Source organism: Leucopleurus acutus (assembly GCF_964270905.1).
Source record: "Leucopleurus acutus genome assembly, chromosome: 2".
NCBI classification, from domain to species: domain Eukaryota; kingdom Metazoa; phylum Chordata; class Mammalia; order Artiodactyla; family Delphinidae; genus Leucopleurus; species Leucopleurus acutus.
This window is the reverse complement of record NC_139143.1, coordinates 18,049,394-18,068,806: the sequence shown is the minus strand read 5'-3', so window position 1 is coordinate 18,068,806 and position 19,413 is coordinate 18,049,394.

Here is a 19,413-nt window from a genome sequence, read left to right as displayed (position 1 = left end):
GAAATATTAAATTTCAGGTGAGCAACATGAATGAATAGACAAAGGTGGTGATAAGCTTGGCTTGTTAGTGGCATTTAATAGAATAGTCTGAAAGAAGGATGTATATTAGCAGAGTAGTAATGAGTAAGATTATCTAGGTGAGATGGGATAGAAGAAGGCAAGACTGGAGAATCTTGGCAGAGACACAGTTATTTATATTATTCTTTCTACAACTTTATTGAAATATGTTCTATATACAATCAAATGTACCCATTTTAGTACACAGTTCAATGACTTTTGACAAATGCATGTAGCCATGCAGTCACTGCTCAAGATGTACAGAATTTCTCTCATTCTCATGCCCTTTTACAATCAACTTTATTTCTTTTCCCTATAGATTAACTTTGCTGCAACCGTAACTTCTTGTAAATGAAATCATACAGTACACAGTCTTTTGTGTCTGGATTTTTTCACTTAGTAATTTTTTTTTTCTCTGATTGGTTGCTGCTGTTTCATGTAACCACAATGGAGTTTTGTATATTCACCTTGTATCCTGTGACCTGATTCACTTACTAGTTATAGTATTTTTTTTGGCAGATGCTTGGGATTTTTCTATGTGCACATTCATGCCTCCTGCAGATAAAGAGAGGTTTGTTTTTTCTTTTCCATGGATGCTTTTTACTTCTTTTTCTTGCACTATTACGTTGTCTAGGACTTTCAGTACAATGCTAATAGAAGTTGGTGAGAGCAAACATCCCTGACTTTCTCTTGACTTAGCTTGAAACATTCAATTTCTCACTTTTAAATATGTTAGCTCTAGGTTTTTTACTTCTATCCCTTATTACTGAGAGTTTTTTTTTAAACAGGAATTTGTGTTGTATTCTGTCACATGCTTTTTTTCTATATCTTTTGAGATAATCATATGAATTATCTTTCTTTATTCTGTTTATAAGATGAATTTCATGGATTGATTTTCAAATGTTAAACCTACTTTGAATTTTGGGTCATGAAACTTTGAACCTGCTTGGTCATGATGCATTATAATTTTCAAATATTGTTGGATTCTGCTTGCTAATATTCATAGTCTTAATGTGGATTTTTGAGTCTGTATCAATGAGGGCTGTTGATCTCTGGTTTTCCTGTGATGTCATCATCTACCCTTTGTATCAGGTTATGCCAGCTTCATTCTGAAAAAGTTTATATAAGATTGGTATTGTTTATTTCTTAAATTTCTTTTCTTTTTAAATGATTGTAACAGTGGATTTTCTTGTTTTTAAATTAATATTGATATATTTATTTGGATGCACCAGGTCTTAGTTGCAACGTGTGGGCTCCTTAGTTGCGCATCACCAGCTCCTTAGTTGTGGCATGCAAACTCTTAGTTGCGGCATGCATGTGGGATCTAGTTCCCTGAGCAGGGATCGAACCCGGGACACCTGCATTGGGAGCGTGGAGTCATATCCACTGCTCCACCATGGAAGTCCCTATTTCTTAAATTTCTGATAGACCTGCCAGTGAAACCGCCAGGGCCTGAAGTTTTCCTTGTGGAAATATTATTAATAAAAATTAATTTTTTATTAGGTAAAGGATTATTTAAATTTTCTATTTCTCCTTGGGTCACTTTGGTAAAGAATGTGTCCATTTCATCTAAATTGTTTGATCTCTTGATATAAAATTGTTCATTATATCTCTCTTTTCAACCTTATAATGCTTGTAATACCTATAGTAGCATTCCCTCTTTCATCAATAATATTGGTAAGTTGTTTTTCTTTGTTTTTCTTAATCAGTCTAGCCAGAAGTTAGCCAATTTTATCAATTTTTATTTGTTTCATTGATTTTCTCTACTATTTTCTGTTTTCTAGTTCATTGATCTCTTTTATATTTACTTTTCCTTGCTTTAGATTTAATTTGGTCTTCTTTTCCTAGTTTCTTAGGTGGAGACTTAAATATAGTTTTAACCCTTTTATTTTTAAATATAATTACTTAAAGCTATACATTTCCCTCTAATCATTAATTCTCAAATGTGATCCACAGACCTCTGGAATCCTTATGTCCATTTCAGGGATCTGCAAGATTCAAACAATTTTCATGCCCATATTGAGAAACTGACTTTTTTCTTACTGTGTTGACTTTCACCCTGATGATACAAAAGCAATGGTGGATAAAAGCATGGGTGCCTTAGTGTGATTCAGAGCCGTTACATCAAGCTATGAGTAGACACTATAGTCTTTACAACCATGCATTCATAGTAAAACATGCCAGTTTTACTTAAAGGTGCCTTTGATGAAGTGATACAGTTACTAACTTTATTAAATATCTACTTTTGATTACATGTCTTTTTTAAGTAAACTTTTTATTTTTGAATATGTTTAGGTTTACAGAAAAATGGCAAAAATAGTACAGAGAGTTCTCAAATATACCACACTCTGCTATTACTATTATTACCATATGATATATGGTAATAATAATTATATATATTAAATATTATACTATAAATTATTATATATAACACAATTACATAGAATTATATATAATAATATATAGTATATATAAACTATATATGTAATTTAGTTTATACACACTATATATTATATGTAATACACTAATAATTATTATTGTTTCCCCTGAACAGTATACTCTTATAGTAGTTTCAGAAATATTAACCTGTATTCCCATAGGAAACTATGCACAGTGCTTGTGTATAGTTTCTTCTGACTAGTCACAACTTTTGCCCTCTAACCCCTTCAGTGAGATTGTTTCATATATTTGTGATACAGTTAAATGATTTTGTCATATTCTGCATTTCATCCTCAGATTCCCCCAATCTCCTAAATGATTTTTTTTTTAATTTTCATACATTAAAGTCAATTCTTGGTGCTGTAAATTTCCATGAGTTTTGACAAAAGAATAGTGTCATGTATCCACCATTATAATATGGTCCAGAAGATTTCCACCATCTTAGAAAGGCCCCTGCTTCACATGCTTAACCCTTCTCTCCAGACCGCTGGCAACTACTGATCTGCTCACTATGTCCATAGTCTGCCTTCACCAGAATTCCAAATAAATAGGAACGTGCAGTCTGTAGGCTTTTCACAGTGACTTATTACGTTTAACACCATCATTTAAGATTTATCCATGTCTTTGCTTGGCCTGATGGCACATTCCTTTTAGCACTGAATAGTATTCCATTGTATGGATGTACCAAAGTTTGATTATTCATTCACCTATCAAAACACACCTTGATTTCTTCCAGTTTTTGGTGATTATAAATAAAGCTGTTCTAAACATTTGCATGCAGGTTTTTGTGTAGACATAAGTTTTCAAGTCAGCTGGGGAAATAACCAAGGGTGTGATTGCTGGGTTGTATGGTAAAACTATGTTCAGTTTTGTATGAAACTGTCAAACTTCTAAAGTGGCTATAACACTTTTCATTTCCATCAATAATGAATTGTATATGTAGTTTCTATAGCTCCACATCTATGCCAACAATTGGCAATTACCCTTTCTAATAGTGGATATTAGTACCTTACAATATTTTAATTTGCATTTCTCTAATTGAACATTTTAATATAGTTATTTTCCATTTGTATATCTCCTTTAGTGAGATGTTAGTTCAAATCTTTTGTCCTTTTTTTTAATTGGGTTGCCTGTTTTCTTATTGTTGAGTTTATGTCTTTCTAATACTCTTTGTGGTGAAATGGAAAGCATGCATAAAACACTGCTGCCATGTATTTAAAGTATAGTGATTGTCTGAAGGTTAAGCACTTGTGTGATTGAGTTGCAAGCTGAACTAGCTGCTTGTTTTCTTTTTTCGGAGAATACCAGTTTTGCTTGGGAAAAAAATGACTAACAAAAAATTTGCATAATCAGAAGTCATTGTCTCAAAAATTAATGAAGAAACCTATAATTTCAAGAAATCAACTGATATTTTTGTTGCCAGTGACAATATTTTAACTTTCAAGTGAAAATTAGAACTTTGGAAAACCCTGCTATAAAGGGCTTAAAAACTTCTCTCTTATGATGACACTGGTAGTGATATTAACAAATGGAATTTTTGATAGCATATAATATAATGAATCAACATTCTGAAGAGCTGTTTAACTCAATGAACCAATATTTTTCAAGTGACCAATGTATAAGTGAACAAAATTATGTATGGATAGAAGGTCCATTCAAAGTGCAAAACAGAGTAATGAATTTTAATGTAATTAGTCTAAGAAAAATCCATTGATATGACTTCAGATGTCATATTGCAACTCATCTTTAAAAAAGCCACTGCTTTTCAAGTTCTGGCATACTGTCAACTAAAAATATACAAAATTACCTGTAAAGGCCATTGAAATACCCCATCATTTTCTGACTACAAGTCTTTGTGAGGCTGGACTTTCTTATATACCTCAATTAAAACGATCTGTGGTAAAAGATTGACTGCAGAAGCAGATACAAGAATTGAGCTGTGTTCCCAAAAGCAAGACATTAAAGAGATTGTGAAAAGTAAAACAATATCATTTAAATTAATTTTTTGGAAGATATAGTTATCTTTATAAAAACAGTTTGGTTATATTAATAAACAATGGATTTATTATTTTATTTTTAAATTAATAAATATTTTAAAAATCTTCAGTTTTAACTTCTTATAGGGTAATTATTGATAGATGTGCATAAACAGAAAACTCTTACAGTTGTCAATAATTTTTAAGAGTATAAGGGGTTTTGAGATGAAAAAGCTTGAGAATCATTGTTCTAAACACTATTTTAGCATCTTCCAATAAATTTGATCTATTTGAATTTTCATTTACATTTAGTTCAACATATTTTCTAATTTTCTTTCTGATTTCTTCTTTGTCTTACGATTATTTAGAAGTATGCTGTTTTGTTTGTTTGTTTGTTTGTTTTTGCAGTACACGGGCCTCTCATTGTTGTGGCCTCTTCCATTGTGGAGCGCAGGCTCTGGACACGCAGGCTCAGCCGCCATGGCTCACGGGCCCAGCCACTCCACAGCATGTGGGATCTTCCCAGACCGGGGCATGAACTCACGTCCCCTGCATTGGCAGGCAGACTCCCAACCACTGCACCTCCAGGGCCCTAGAAGTATGCAGTTTAACTTCCAAATGTCTAGGGATTTTCCAGAAATCTTTCTAATTCCTAATTTAATACCATTGTAGTCAGAAAACATTCTCTGGTTTCAATCCTTCTAAATTTATTGAGACATATTTTATGGCCCACCATATGGTCTATCGTGGTGAATGTTCCATGTGTTCTTGTAAGAAGTTACATTCTCCAGTTTTGTGTGTAGTGTTCTATACATCTTCTTGATTGACCTTTTTATTATAATTTTGTCCTTCTATATTTCTGGTCCTATTCCTTGTTCTGATGCCTAATTTTTCTAAAATAGTACAGGCAATTCAGTAGGGTCTTGATTTCTTTTTAATAGTCCAATAATCTCTGTCTTTTACTGGAGTGTTTAATCCATTTATATTTAAATAATTGTCAACATGATTGGTTGATTTGCTTTCTATTTATTCCATCTGTTTGTTGTTCCCTTTTTATTCTTTTTTCCTCTTCTTTGGGACTACTTGACTATCTTTGGCATTCCTTTTTATGTCCTTTATTGGCTTATTAACTAATAGATCTTTGTATGTTTGTTTTGTTTTGTTTGTTTTTAGTGGTTATTTTAGGCAGTGATATCCAGTGCAGTAGCCATTAGCTATATGTGGCTCAATTCCTTAGTGCATTCCTTAGTCACACTAGCTACATTTCAAGTACTCATTACCCCAGTGTGGCTAAGGGCTACTGTATCAGTAAAGATATGGAACATTTCCATCACTGCAAAATGCTCTGTCCTAGGATTCACAATATGCATCTTTAGCTTATCACAGTCTACATTCAAATAACATTGTACCACTTTACCTTTCATCTAAGACTCTTCAAACCATATTCATCTATTTTTGTACTCTTGTCCTTTGTGCCTTTGTTATGCCTTTTACTTCTGTATATGTTTTAATTCTCACAACATATTATTATTTTGGCTTTAAATGGTCAAATATCTTTTTTAAAAGTTAATAAATAAGCCAAAAGTATTGTATATAATCTCACACTTACCATGTCTAGTACTCTTCATTTCTTTGTGTAAATTTGAGTTCTGTCTGTAATTGGTTTCCTCCAGCCTGAAGACCATCCTTTAACATTTCTTATAGTCTATGTCTATTGGCTCCAAATGATCTCAACTTTGGTTTTTCTAAAAAACATGTGATCATTCTTGTCTTTGTAAAACTAGGACATAGTGTTTTGTTTTCCTCTAGCTACCTTTAAGATTCTTTACTTTGTCATTTATTTTCTGTCATTTGATTATGATAAGCCTTAGTGTAATTGCTTTGGTTTTATCCTGCTTTGGGTACCTTGATCATCTTGGATCTATGGTTTATTTTTGTGTTGTTGAGAGTCTGGATTTTGTTTTCTTCCTTTAAACAGGGTTGAATTTTATTTTGGCAGGCAATTAAGTCACATGGGAGAGGTCAGTTTATCCTTCTGATGTCTATTTTCAAGATGTGTTTGGGTTTATCTAATATAGCCTTTACTCTAGAGCTAGTTTAGCTCACTCTGAGACAATATCTTTCTGGGGTTTCAACCAAATTCTTCCAATGTTCAACAAGGTATCTCTACTCCCGTTAGTCAGAACACAAATATTCCCCAACATTGTGCACTTTTAGAAATTGCTCAGTTTTCCAAAAGCTTATCTTTCCTTAGTGGTTGTCCTTTTCCAGGACTCATGGAGTCTTATCCTGTGTGTGACATTCAAGATTGGTATTCCAACAAATACTTAATGAACCCTATGCAGATTTCTGGAGCTCTAGCTCTGCTTTGCTACCTCCTAACTGGTGCTCTGCACCACAAATTCCAGTGGTTTCAGCCTTTCTGAATTTAATCTCTGTCTCTGCAGCTCAAGGAGACCACAGTGATCTAGTAAATGCCTCCAGGCAAAAACCTGGAGTAATAGAAAGACATATCTTTTGTTTCACTTCTCTTAGACAATATATTCTTGTGTTGACAGCTTTTCAATGTCTTAAAACTATTGTTTCATATATTTGGTCCAGTTTTCTAGTTGCTTAGAGCAGGAAGGCTAGTTGGTGCCAATTACTCCATCATGGCTGAGATCAGAAGTCAACATTTAGTTTTGACACTATATAAAATAAAGAACAATTGAATGTTTTGAGAAAAACAGAGGCATGAGAAATACTGTATTTGAGAAGGATCAGTATTGAGAAGACAGGTGAATTATATGGTAGACAAAGTAGGATAAGGAAAACCATCTAGGAAGTGGTAAGTCAGACATAGGCTGAATAGAGACTAATCTGGATTAGTGGCGATGACAATGAATGTATTGGTACAGATAGGAAGCTTTGTCTCTAGAGTTATTTTTCATCAGGGATTGGGCTGCGGAGGTACAAACACCTGTTAAAATGTTTCTGAGAGGACACCTGAAAGAGGGGAGAATATTAACAAGTGGTAAAGTTTACTGAGCACCTACTATGTTTGAAATGTTTTCCATATATCATCTTATTTATTCAAAATAACCCTTGGATGTTGTAATAGTAAACTTACAGGTGAAGAGACTGAGGCTCAAAGAGATTAGGAAGGGGAATAAGTCAAATCAGCTAGAAATGATAGAGCTTCAGATCTGGTTGTCTATGGATGGGAAGATCTTTCCTTAGTCATGCTTCCTCTGTAGAGTGAAGCAGATGTAGCTCTTAGAAGCTGTATTTATAATAATGGTGAAATATTTTCAACATTTGGATTATAATTTACTAAAACCTAAAATATTCTACCCAAATAGAATTAGAACTTACAAAGTCCTGAAATATCCTACAAAGCTCTACCCAAGTGGAATTTGGAGGCAACTTTTTACAATCTATAGGAGAGACTGGTTCATTATAGATATTATGGCCTAACCCCAATTACCAGAAAATGTCCCATCGCCAACAGTAGATACATAGATGATGCATCTAAGATTTGTTTAATTCTCTAATTAACTGCTTAATTAGTGTGATGGTCTGTGCTTTTCATAAGGTTTCTTAGTACATCAAAAGCATCTTCTGTTTGGTTTCAAAAGCCTCAGAATGACTTTAGGAACGAAAAAGACAATAAAGGCATGATTTGCTAATTTACCAAAGTTAGCAACAACTTTTTGATGTGTTTGTATATCTTTACAAGAACATTAACCATCTATGAAATGGATAGGCTGGGGATAAAGAGACCTACATGGGCATTCTCTGTGAAGCAATTGGTTATTATCAGACATAAACTAGTAACTTTTATGACATTGACCTCTGCTATTTTAACACTATACGTAATTAGATTGATCCTCACCAGAGTGGCTTAGTGACACACTGTATAGAGGGATTTCTCTCTGAGTATGTATCCTCAATTACTCTTTTGCTCTCTCTTCTTTACGATCCCTTTCCTTTCTTCTATACCACTTGTGCTGCTGGGTCAGAATGGACCTTCTCATCCTGACAATTAGCTACTGGTAGGTTCTTTCAACAGCTGGAGACCTGCAAATGTAAAGGTCCTGAGAGGAAATGTGTATGTCGGTCTACTACATTTGTCTTACCTAATCTAAGAACTGTCAACTATATTCTTTCTGAAAGTATTACCAGAGGTATTTGATAAATGTTAGATAACAATGCAAATCAGTGGCTATGATATAACAGAATCTGCACTAACAGATATACTAGGGAGAACTTGATGGCCTTAGGTAGACACAGTAGAGGATGAACAAGGCTCCTGATCTCTTTCTTTTCTTCCTATGGTTTGTTGTGATATTCCAGAGCAAGATGAACAAATATTTCATAAAATAGCCCCTGACCCACTGGACTCCTCACCCTCTTGAAGAAGCCCTGCTAGGAATCAATTTCCACAGCCAATGCCAGAATATGGGTCAGGCTCATCACTTTCACCCCGCTAAGCTGAGCTACAGATGTTATTCATATTCATCACAGTGTCCAGCCCTTTGACAAAAGTTACAGAGTTCCTTGGCTCAATAAAAATCATGTGTCATCGAGTTCCCTGGGTTAAGTGCACTACTTAGAAAAGCATTTCCCTTTTTCTGTTTGTTTGGTGAGATGTTTGAAGACCTCCAACATCTACATTTCAGTTGGAGCCTGTCTTTCCCCGTTCCACTGTTGCCAAATACCCTTCCCTTGGCTCTCCTTCTTTCTCCAAGGTGCTTACTTGCTCTGCTCACCTCTACACTTTGTTATCTTTTGGCAACTCTCAACATTTCCTTGAGTCCAGTGGAATGTTGATATTCTCTACCCAAAGTACAGAATGTTGGGGGCAGAAGGAGGAGGCAGTATAGCTTCACACAGTTTTATTATTTCCTGCCCTCAGTCTCAATCCTAAAGGCTGAAGATTATTTCCAAATGTGCCCTGTAGCCAATCCCATCATTACATGGATATTAGGGCCTACAACCCAGCATTGTGGCTTAGGCATCTCAGTGCCTCATGAGACCATGTGTGGGTTAAGTTTTGACATTGAAAAAAAAATAACAACCTTGTAGCACTGATTGAAAACATATACAGTGTGGCAGGGCATGCATGTAGATCTCAGCCTGTGGCTTCATAGATTTGAACAGAAAACACCAGCATCTGGTGCTACAAAAAAATTATTTTAAAAATAGACACCTTTTTAAATTCCTCTATGGCAGCAGGTAGAAGCTGTTTCTATCCACATAAATTAGTTTGAAGGATTGTCAGCTTACACATAAAAATTCCACTGTGGAAAACGATTTGGTTTTGATACGCAGTGGAACCTCACCCTAACTCTAGTCTTAGGGGTCACGCAGTGACATGGGAGGCATTGCTGGATAATGTAATGACCAATTTTATTCTTTTCCAAAGAAAATCTAATTGTTCTGTGAATGGAGTGGAGGTAAAGGTGTTTCTAAGGTCATGAGATCATGTCACCATTTCCCCCCATGTTGTTTTAGAGATGAAAGCAAAGCTACCTAAGTAGTGAGAGGTTTGAATAAAAACAATGAGAAGAGTAAGATCACATATGAAGGGCTTTTCCTAATCTAGGTTTGAAATATGTCCCTTGAATTTCCCCAGATATGCCATATTATTCCAGGACTCTATGCTGTTCCTGGCATATTCCCCATTCTATCCATTTTGTTGTCATGTTGCCGCTCCATCCCCAAACACACACACACACACGAAAGTTTTCCCTGATGCTGTCATCTTTGAGGAGTTATCCCTGACTACCACAGGATGGGCTTAGCTGTTTCTACTTTGTACTTCTCTAACCTTCTGTTCACACCTCTCTAGTAGCATTTACCCCATCATATTGCCTACATCTCTCTCTTCTGTCTTAAAAGTTTTGTGAAGTCAGAGACCACATCTCACTGTGTTATTAACTCTTGGAGTAGCTCTTAACACATAGGAAGCTTCAGTAAATGCTGAACTGAATAAGTTATAAAACTATAACCACTCTAAGAAAGATTTCTCTGGGAACTCTTTCAAGAGAACTAAGGGTCAAATCTGGGGAACTCTCTAGGTCAATGATTTTTCTCTAGGTCAATATTCAATCTAGTGGTGAGTCAGGCAGACCTCTTTTCATTTTGTACAGCCTTGGTTAATTTAGCCTCTCTAAACCTCAGTTTTCTCATTTATAAAGTACAAATAATGATGTTACCTACCAAATAGATTGTTGTGAGACTAAAATGAAATAATTCTTCTGAAGTACAGTAGCAGTCAACAATAGCTGAGATGGTGATTATAGAGATCACCCATGTTGTTAGAGATGTTTTCACTCCTTCACCAGGAATTTAAATTCCATAAAGTGAGGATTTTTGTCTTTTTTTATTCCCAGCTGTTAGAGACAGTGCCTAGGAAGTGCCTGGCATATAGCAAGAGCTCAATCAATATTTGTTGAATAAATACATGAATAAAGGTTGCTTTCCCAGGAGTGGTGACAGATTGTACAGCTTCAAGTATGCTGGTTCTTCTGAACATTCATACAACAGCTGGATGGTGTTTTAACACAGTACCGGGACTGTACAGTAACCAAACCCAATGATTTTACACCCTGAATTTTTGGCTGATTGACCTGATTAGTAGAGTAGATAAATACTCAAGAAGAATGAAATGGAGACTGTAGGAGATTTTTTTTTTTTAAGTGAAAGACATGTTCTTTCTTGAAAAATCTATCAGACCTGGAAAGAAACCATGTGTTGAAGTGACCCAGGGGAAGCAGAGGGGTGTACTGAATAACCTCCAGAGACTCCTTCCAGCACTAATCTATGAAGGAGATTTACAGACCCATGTGAATTGACCCCAACGAGCCTTGGCTTGCTGCTTTTCTCCCACTTTGACCAATCTTCTCACTTCATTCACTAGGGCAGCTCCTTCCAGACCCTCCTGCCCTCGTCCCTCTGCAGCTGGAAATTTACCCCTGTCCCATCACCTAGAGGGAGTAGCTGGCACTATGGAGATGGGATACGCCCAGCTTGTACATAAAGGCCACAGCTGGGCAACACACCCAAAGGGAGCAGAGCCAGGTTTGTTTTAGGGACAGGCCTCCCATGTGAAATTTGACTTTCCCCTCTTGTCTGACTTGGCCAGTTGAACAGTGGTCACCTCTAGATCACAGGAAGTACATATTTGCTACAAAGTCTCCTTGGAGAATCACATGGCCCTCAGATGAGCAATAATACAGATTTCTTATTTTATTTTATTTTCCATGAGAATAAAAGTGCCTCCCTGCCAAAGGACATAGTTTAGGCTTTGTTTTTAGCTGCTCCCAGGGGTACTCAAGAGCCTGGTAGGTTTTTTTTTAACTATGTATCAAGGGGAAGCTGAACACTTTTGTGGAAAAAAAAGGGAAATATGCTTCATGCACCTAACTGACCTGTCTCCTCCAGTGAACCAGGCTTCAAGGGTAAAGTTGAATCCATTAAAGTCTTGGTGGGAGTAGCAGCACATCTGAGGGGGTAAAGGGTTCTTTGAATCATCCCAGCCACACCTCTTGTTTAGAAAAAATCAATTATGCTGTGCAAATATTTTGTGGATCACAACATCTATTGGCAGCCAGTCTTTTTTTTTGCTGTGAATAAAAGGGAAAACAAAACTGGGTAGAATTCTGGGGTGTGGATATTTATGTCAGCTCCAATGGGGAGCAAAGTTTGAATCCTGATAATTGTGGAAGCGTTGGGATATGTCTTCACTTCTTTATAGATGTCAGTGACCAAGTGCAAGGTCAAGGACGCTGACTTGAATAGTACCTGTACAGAATTTTATTTTGCTTTTAAGAATGGCTGAAACGTGAATAAATTAAAAGTCTACACATAGAAGCTGGTCCAGAAATAGGACTGAAAGAAAGGAAAAAGTGGTAACAAGCTCAAATACTAAGAAAGATTTTTGAAAAATCATAATTAATAAGAACGAAAGTGATGGTGTCAATTTAAGAGAAGTGTGAAAGGTATAAAGATATAGGAGGATGAACGAGGGGAAATGATTAACAAGAAGCAAAATTAAAGTATTTTTGGAGGCGTTTTTGTGATATAAGAACACATCTTAGCTATAATAAAAAAAGTTGGCCAAAGCCCCAATGAAAGAAACAAAATAAGGGCCCTGGTGTTTGTCAAAAGATGTTTCCAACAGCCTTTCCCAGGGGTAAGCTCTCTGTGCCCTTGTCTTAACCCTGCTTGCTCTGTTCCCTTTCTGATCAGGCATTTTGAGTTTGAGATCCTGGGTCTCCAGCTTCTACTCACCCTTTATTTCCTATTTCACAAATTCTCTTCTCTGGATTTCCACTTATGTGACTACCAGCCTAAGTTTACCAATATGGTCACACCTCTGTTAATCTATGAGTGCCCCCCACCTCCTGCTTTTACAGGTTCTCCCCAGGCTCATGAGGTCTCCTGAGAGATGTCTAGGGGGTGGGGTCCAATGAGGGGTCTTTCTCTGACATCAACCTTATCAGTTCTTATTCATCTCTTGTGTACGTGTTTGTATACCAAATGGATGCTCAGCCCCAAACCCTCCCTGGACTGTCTTCCATGGACCTCCCTGGGGGGCAGCCTTGCCATGTACTACCTCATGTGCCAGACTTTGCTCACTACCCCTCCGCCTTCTCCCTGATCCTGGGGTCCAAAGGAGCTAACAAATGTAGACCAGGGTGGACAAACATTCAAGGTGACAAAGCAGAACAGATAGTGAGTCTGTAAGGACAAAGTTGAGAGGTTTGGAAGACAGCAACAACATTGCCATGAAGTGGTCAGAGTTTGTCTTTGGGACCTGCTAGAGCTGTGTCTTTCCAATGTTGTGTTCCTTTCTCTTCCCTATTTTCTTCTTTTGAACACCTGTGACCACCCTCTGCGTTCGGAGGAAGGAGAAGGAGGGCAGGTGGAGGGAAACGAATGGGATTTCTCCCCATCCCAGCCCACCCCCCTCCCAGCCTAATCAGAGCTCACTTTGTGTAGGATGTCAAGTTCAAGTTTCTGTTGGTGTTCTCATCTAAACTCACCATAGTAATGTGTTTTCATGAGCACATACATACATACTTTCTCTTGATATTTAATTATCGTTTAGAGTTCTTGAATTATATTTTAGAATGAGTTGAGTTATGGATTAAAAACAAAACCAGACAAACAAAAATCTACTTATCATGGGCAGCAGAAGCTGTCTGGGTAAAGGAGAGGGAAAATTGGAGCCAGCTTCATGTAATTTTTTTCCCAGGTGTATACTCAGAACGTTGCCGCTTACTTCACTCATTTACATGTTGGATTAATATTTTAAGATACCTACTCCATGAAAGACACTATGTGGTACTATGAGGAGAAACACAAGAAACTAATCCTCATGAGACTTTACAATAGAGGTGAAATTAACTATGCATGCAAATATGTGATCCCCACAAACAAGGAAGTGTTCCCTGAAGTACTATATGTAAAGACACTTTGTAAATGATACTGCTATAGATAAAAAGGAAATATTCCTATTTATTAATTGAAATTTGAGTTTTACAATGAAGTGCTGTAAAAGCTGTCACTTCTGACTATTGTGATTAAGAAAAACACTGTGGAAAAGATGATATGTGAATAGATCTTTGAAGCACACAGGGAAGAAATATAAATAAGATTTTGATGGGTAGAAGATGTTAAGAAGAGGACATCTCAGGAAAAAGCTCCAGTAATAAAAGACACTGAAGTAGAAAGGTTTGATGTGTAAAAAGGATACCATAGGTTTAGAAAGAAAAGAGAGACTTTCAGAAACATGGCAAAGGAAGGACTGACTGGGATTATGAATCATTCCTAGGAGCAGGTGAAATAGAAGGAGACAAGGAGGACCCCAAGGATTTTATTCTGGAAGTTATGTTACCATTAGGAAGTCTGGGAAAGACAAAAGGAGAGCTGGTACAGGAGAGAAACATGATAAATTTGGTCCTAGACACATAGAGGTGAAGATTAGGATGGACCTTTGAGGCTGTAATATTTCAGAGACAATGGGAATTTGAAACTGATGCCAAGAAGTGGTTAAGGCTGTTAACAAAGCAGGGAACTATCTGTGCAATGGACCAATTTAAATCCATAACAGTAAGTACATTTACAATAGACGTAAAGTATAAAAGGAGAAAACCTGGGGAAAGACTTCCACTTAGTGAATGGAAAGCGGACACAGCTAGTAAAGAAGAGAGTAAAGAGGTGAATAGAGAAGAGGGACCAGAATAGTATCATTTCACAGAAGTCAAAGGAGGAGCCAGTTTTAGATATGGAGAAACCTCAATGCTCCAAGTACCATAAAGGGGTAAAACTGGTTGTGACAGAGAAAAAAACCTAAGGGTCCACTTGTTCCCTTAGAGTAAACAGCTCCATGCAAGTGGTAGAGGGAAGACCAGCAATGGTGGATTAACTCATGAGTGCAGCAACAAGGCAGAGAATTCTGTTAGAAATTTGATAATTAAGAGAAGGAAGAAGGTGGATGTGTATTTTGAGGTGGTATCAGATTTTAGAAAGGCTACTTGCTTTTCCTCAGGACTGACCTGAGCAAATCCCAGGTAGAGGAGAAACTTTCCACAGGAAGAGAGAATTTAAGATGCCGTAAAATTTAGAAAGAATCGCTGGTAAAGAAAAAGCATAGAAAGACAAATATGCACGGAAACAAAATCAACCTGTGGAGAGATCGCCTTCAGGAGAGACAGAGATAGAAGTAAGGGGAAGATGGCTAAATGATTGGCAGTTATATTGAGGCAAAGGTCAGAGAAAGAAGGTGATGGAACTCTCTCTAAGAGTGAAATAAAAGGTTAAGATGATTTGTAATTGATATCCAGACTTAAAGAGAAGAACAGGATCTTGTAAATATCTCCAAATTTGTCAACCAAAAGAAGGGACTTCTCCTATAACAACTGTGATTGTTGCCTGATTTAAGGGAAAAAATGCATTGAAAAAAATTGGAACAAATATGATGTAGGTAGAAAGCGTTTTCTTAAAAAATTTTTTTTGAAAACAGCCCTGTTATTTTCCCTCTGCCTGACTTTAACTTAAAACTTTGCTTCAGTAAAACAAATCTACTAGAAGATGTCGAACATTCCTTATAGAGAAATTGTCAAGGTTCAGATTACAATCAACGTTTTATTACAATGGCTTATGAATCCACCTAATTTAGATTTTGTTTTAAAATAAATTAGATTCATTTTTATTATAAATTCTACATAAGTCTAAAGCAAACAGCTTGTCATTCATGCTCAGACATAAAAACAGGCTCTTGTAAGTCCACCTAGTAGGAAAAAATAAAGAAATGATAAGTGTATTCTTTAACAATGGTTCTTTGTGAACTTTGTTTTCATTAGATTTTTAATAATAAAAAGGCCAGTTGGTTCAGGATAGAGGGGTATAATAAATGCAGCACATTAAAACAAAATAAAGCATACATTACCAAACTGTCTAATACTGAATCTGATAATTTATCAAGTTGACCCAAAATAATAAACCCTACTTTGAGAAAAAAATGAAATAAAATTGGACATTTTCAGAGAGAGAAAAAGAAATACCATATGCTAACACATATATATGGAATCTAAAAAAAAAAATGTTCTGAAGAAACTAGGGCAGGACAGGAATAAAGACGCAGACATAGAGAATGGACTTGAGGACATGGGGAGGGGGAAGGGTAAGCTGGGACAAAGTGAGAGAGTGGATGGACATATATTCACTACCAAATGTAAAATAGATTAGATAGCTAGTGGGAAGTAGTCACATAGCACAGGGAGATCAGCTCAGAGCTTTGTGACCCCATAGAGGGGTGGGATAGGGAGGATGGCAGGGAGATGCAAGAGGGAGGAGATATGGGGATATATGTTTATGTATAGCTGATTCACTTTGTTATACAGCAGAAACTAACACACCATTGTAAAGCAGTTATACTCCAATAAAGATGTTTTAAAAAAAATTAGACATTTTCTGAAAAGAGAGCCATATTGCTTACAGAATACCCCACATCAATACAATCTAAGGAGGAAGAAAATTTGTAAAATTCAGAGTCAAAGGAATTTCTGGCTGTGGGCATACCTCCAGGTATGTGTATTCTAGAACTAGCATATATAATATGTCGTTAAAAGTAATAGAATATGGGAACATGTATTCAAATTAACTTTTTCCCCTCTCTGAAGTATTTGAGTCTTTTCGGAGAAAAATATATCAGGCAAACTGGCTATTATTAACAAGACAAAAAACAAAACAAAAGTATAATAATAATAGTAGTAGTAATAAAGATGTATCTTGAATGCACACCATGTATATTGTTTGTGGGGTTTGTGATACATACACAATTTGTGTCTTTGGAATATAAACTTGGATGGGTAGGTCGGGTAGAAACATGCGCATGGAACATTAGTGAATAGCACCCTACAGGTTGAGATAATACTGAGTTCCAACAAGGACTATTGCAGTTCAGGTGAAGCCCTGGGATCTGGAGGGCGTAGAAAAAGCCTTAACATGTAGAAGGTCAGCTGAAGAACTCTTTACCTCCACCCTGTTACAAAACAAACAAATTACAAGTATATAAAAGTGAAGATGAAAGCAGAAAGACCTAAATTCTACTTGTAGTTTCACTGATGATTTTTCAGACCCATGTTCAGTGCTGATTCTCTTTATGCCCTCATCCCAGCTTCATCTTCCCAGGATCACAAGGTTACTCTTAGTGTAAGTGGGAAACTCATTAAAGTTTCTGAAAGGAATAGATTTTTTAAATGTCCATTGACTCAACTCCAAGAGCTAGAAGAATCCAGGTGAAAGGAAGAAATTGTAGACTTTAATGGGGAGAATGGGAAAAAGGAACTGGAAATAGGTTAATGTTACTTACCCTCCAACACACACCCATTGGTAACCCGCACTCTTAATTGGTTGGCTGTGTTCACCACACTTATAGGGGAAATCCTTGATTCTTGTATAAGAACAGAAGGATGTGATCCAGGTAGCTTAAAAAGGTTTGAATCTTAAGTTAAATCCGGAATAGACTCTGACACTGGAATACTGAATTGATCTACTTCTAGGACTTTCAAATAAACAGTGAGCCACTAAAGCTGTCACAGAGAGACTTAAATGAGCTAAACACTATAACTATTTTCCATCATTTTGTTGATACCCAAGACTACAGTTATTAGTTACAGAATATTCTGTACCAATTGCTGTAAGCTGTGTTCTGTTCACTGAATTGTGTTAATTTTTATTGTAAGATAGTTACATGCTATATATTTTTTCAACAAAAAATATTCATGATGAGTGGGTTAGGTTTCTCATGTATACACTTTGAGAATCCTGGAGAAAGACTCTCAGAATCTTGGAGAAAGAAATGTTACAGTTGTAAATTCCTGCATTGGAAAGGAAGAAATTGTTTAACAATACAAAAAGTCCATGGAGAGGAAGCTCACGACCCTGCCAGTACACGGTGCAAAAATGCACTGGGGTTTTGGGTTGGTTAAATTTCCCAAGCTTGCCTTTACATATTTGGATAAAATTAACTACTTTTTTTTCCTTGATTTTTCAATCCTGATGTATTTTCAGGGAAATTTGATCCATATGTTTCTAAATCATTTAACTCCAACTCATCAAATGTTGTTTTGTAAGACTATTCTCTGCCCAAGATTTTCTAAACAGTCTTAAGAAGGCCTCTAAACTAGAAATGGGGAGAGATACACGTGGTGCCCATTGCCAAACCTAAATTTTCTTGAACCCAGTGTTAAGGAGAAGACTAACATCTATTTTTAAACTTGGCAAACTATAGACACATTCAGCTGCTGACACAAAGAGTGAAACAACAGTTAGCAGCTACTTGTGTAAATTGTGGATGCAGAAAGACTTGTTTTTTTAAAAATCTATGGAAAAGGATTCAATTCTTAATAACAAGTATCAGCACAGTGTTTTGCTTTTTTCTAAAACTTTCTTATAGTTATTGTTACTCTTAGTTCTCATCATAATCCTGTGATGGACAAGGTAGTTATACCCATTCCCATTGTATACTTGAGGAAACTGAAGCCCAGAGAAATCAAGGAAGCTTCATATTATATGGCAGAAAAGGTCCTATAACCCAGTCCTCCTAGCTCTGAATTTAGTGTTGTCTATGTCTCTCCATGTCTCACACAGGGTGAGACAATATCCCACTTCAGGGCAGCATTGGGCGACCCAGCGTATAAAACTCAATATGAGTGTCACTAAGGGTCTTGTTAATTTCAGGGCCAAAGTACACGCCTCTTTCCCCAGGGTACCTCTGAGCTAGATATGGGGTCAAGCAGCCTCAATGACAATTGAGTAAAGTTAGTGTATACGCATTTATGCATACCTATAGATTTCCTCTAATCCAATTTGATCTACTTATGTCTAATCAGTTTATTCACAGATTTATTGCAAATATTATTACAAAGATTTATGGCAAAGATTAATATGACACTTGATGATATTAACAATGATTGTGTCCAAGATATCATTTGATTCTCAAATGCTGAAAAAACAATAATTGTTTTTCCCTATTTTATAAATAAAGAATCTAAGGTATGGAGTTATTAAATTTTCCATATTAAAAGCAGAGTTCTGATGTGGTACATTTTCTAGAATTTCCTGAGATGAAGAAACTTTAGGTTTGTCTTTAATGTTAGTGATGCTGTTGAGGATGAAGATGATGATAATGGTGACAACCACTGACGGGGTTTTCACCATCTGCCACGTACATGATCTTGATTAGTTGTCCCAAAAAATATTGAGGTAGATATTCTTGCTCTAATTTTTAAAAATGAAGAAACAGGCTCAGTAAAGTTAGCTATTTTATCAGCTAGGAGGCTGTTTGTTGCAAGTGACAGATAACCAAACAGATAACTGATTGAAGCAGAAACAGAATATTTTGATTTACATAACTGAAAACTCCATGGGCAAGGCTGGCTTCACG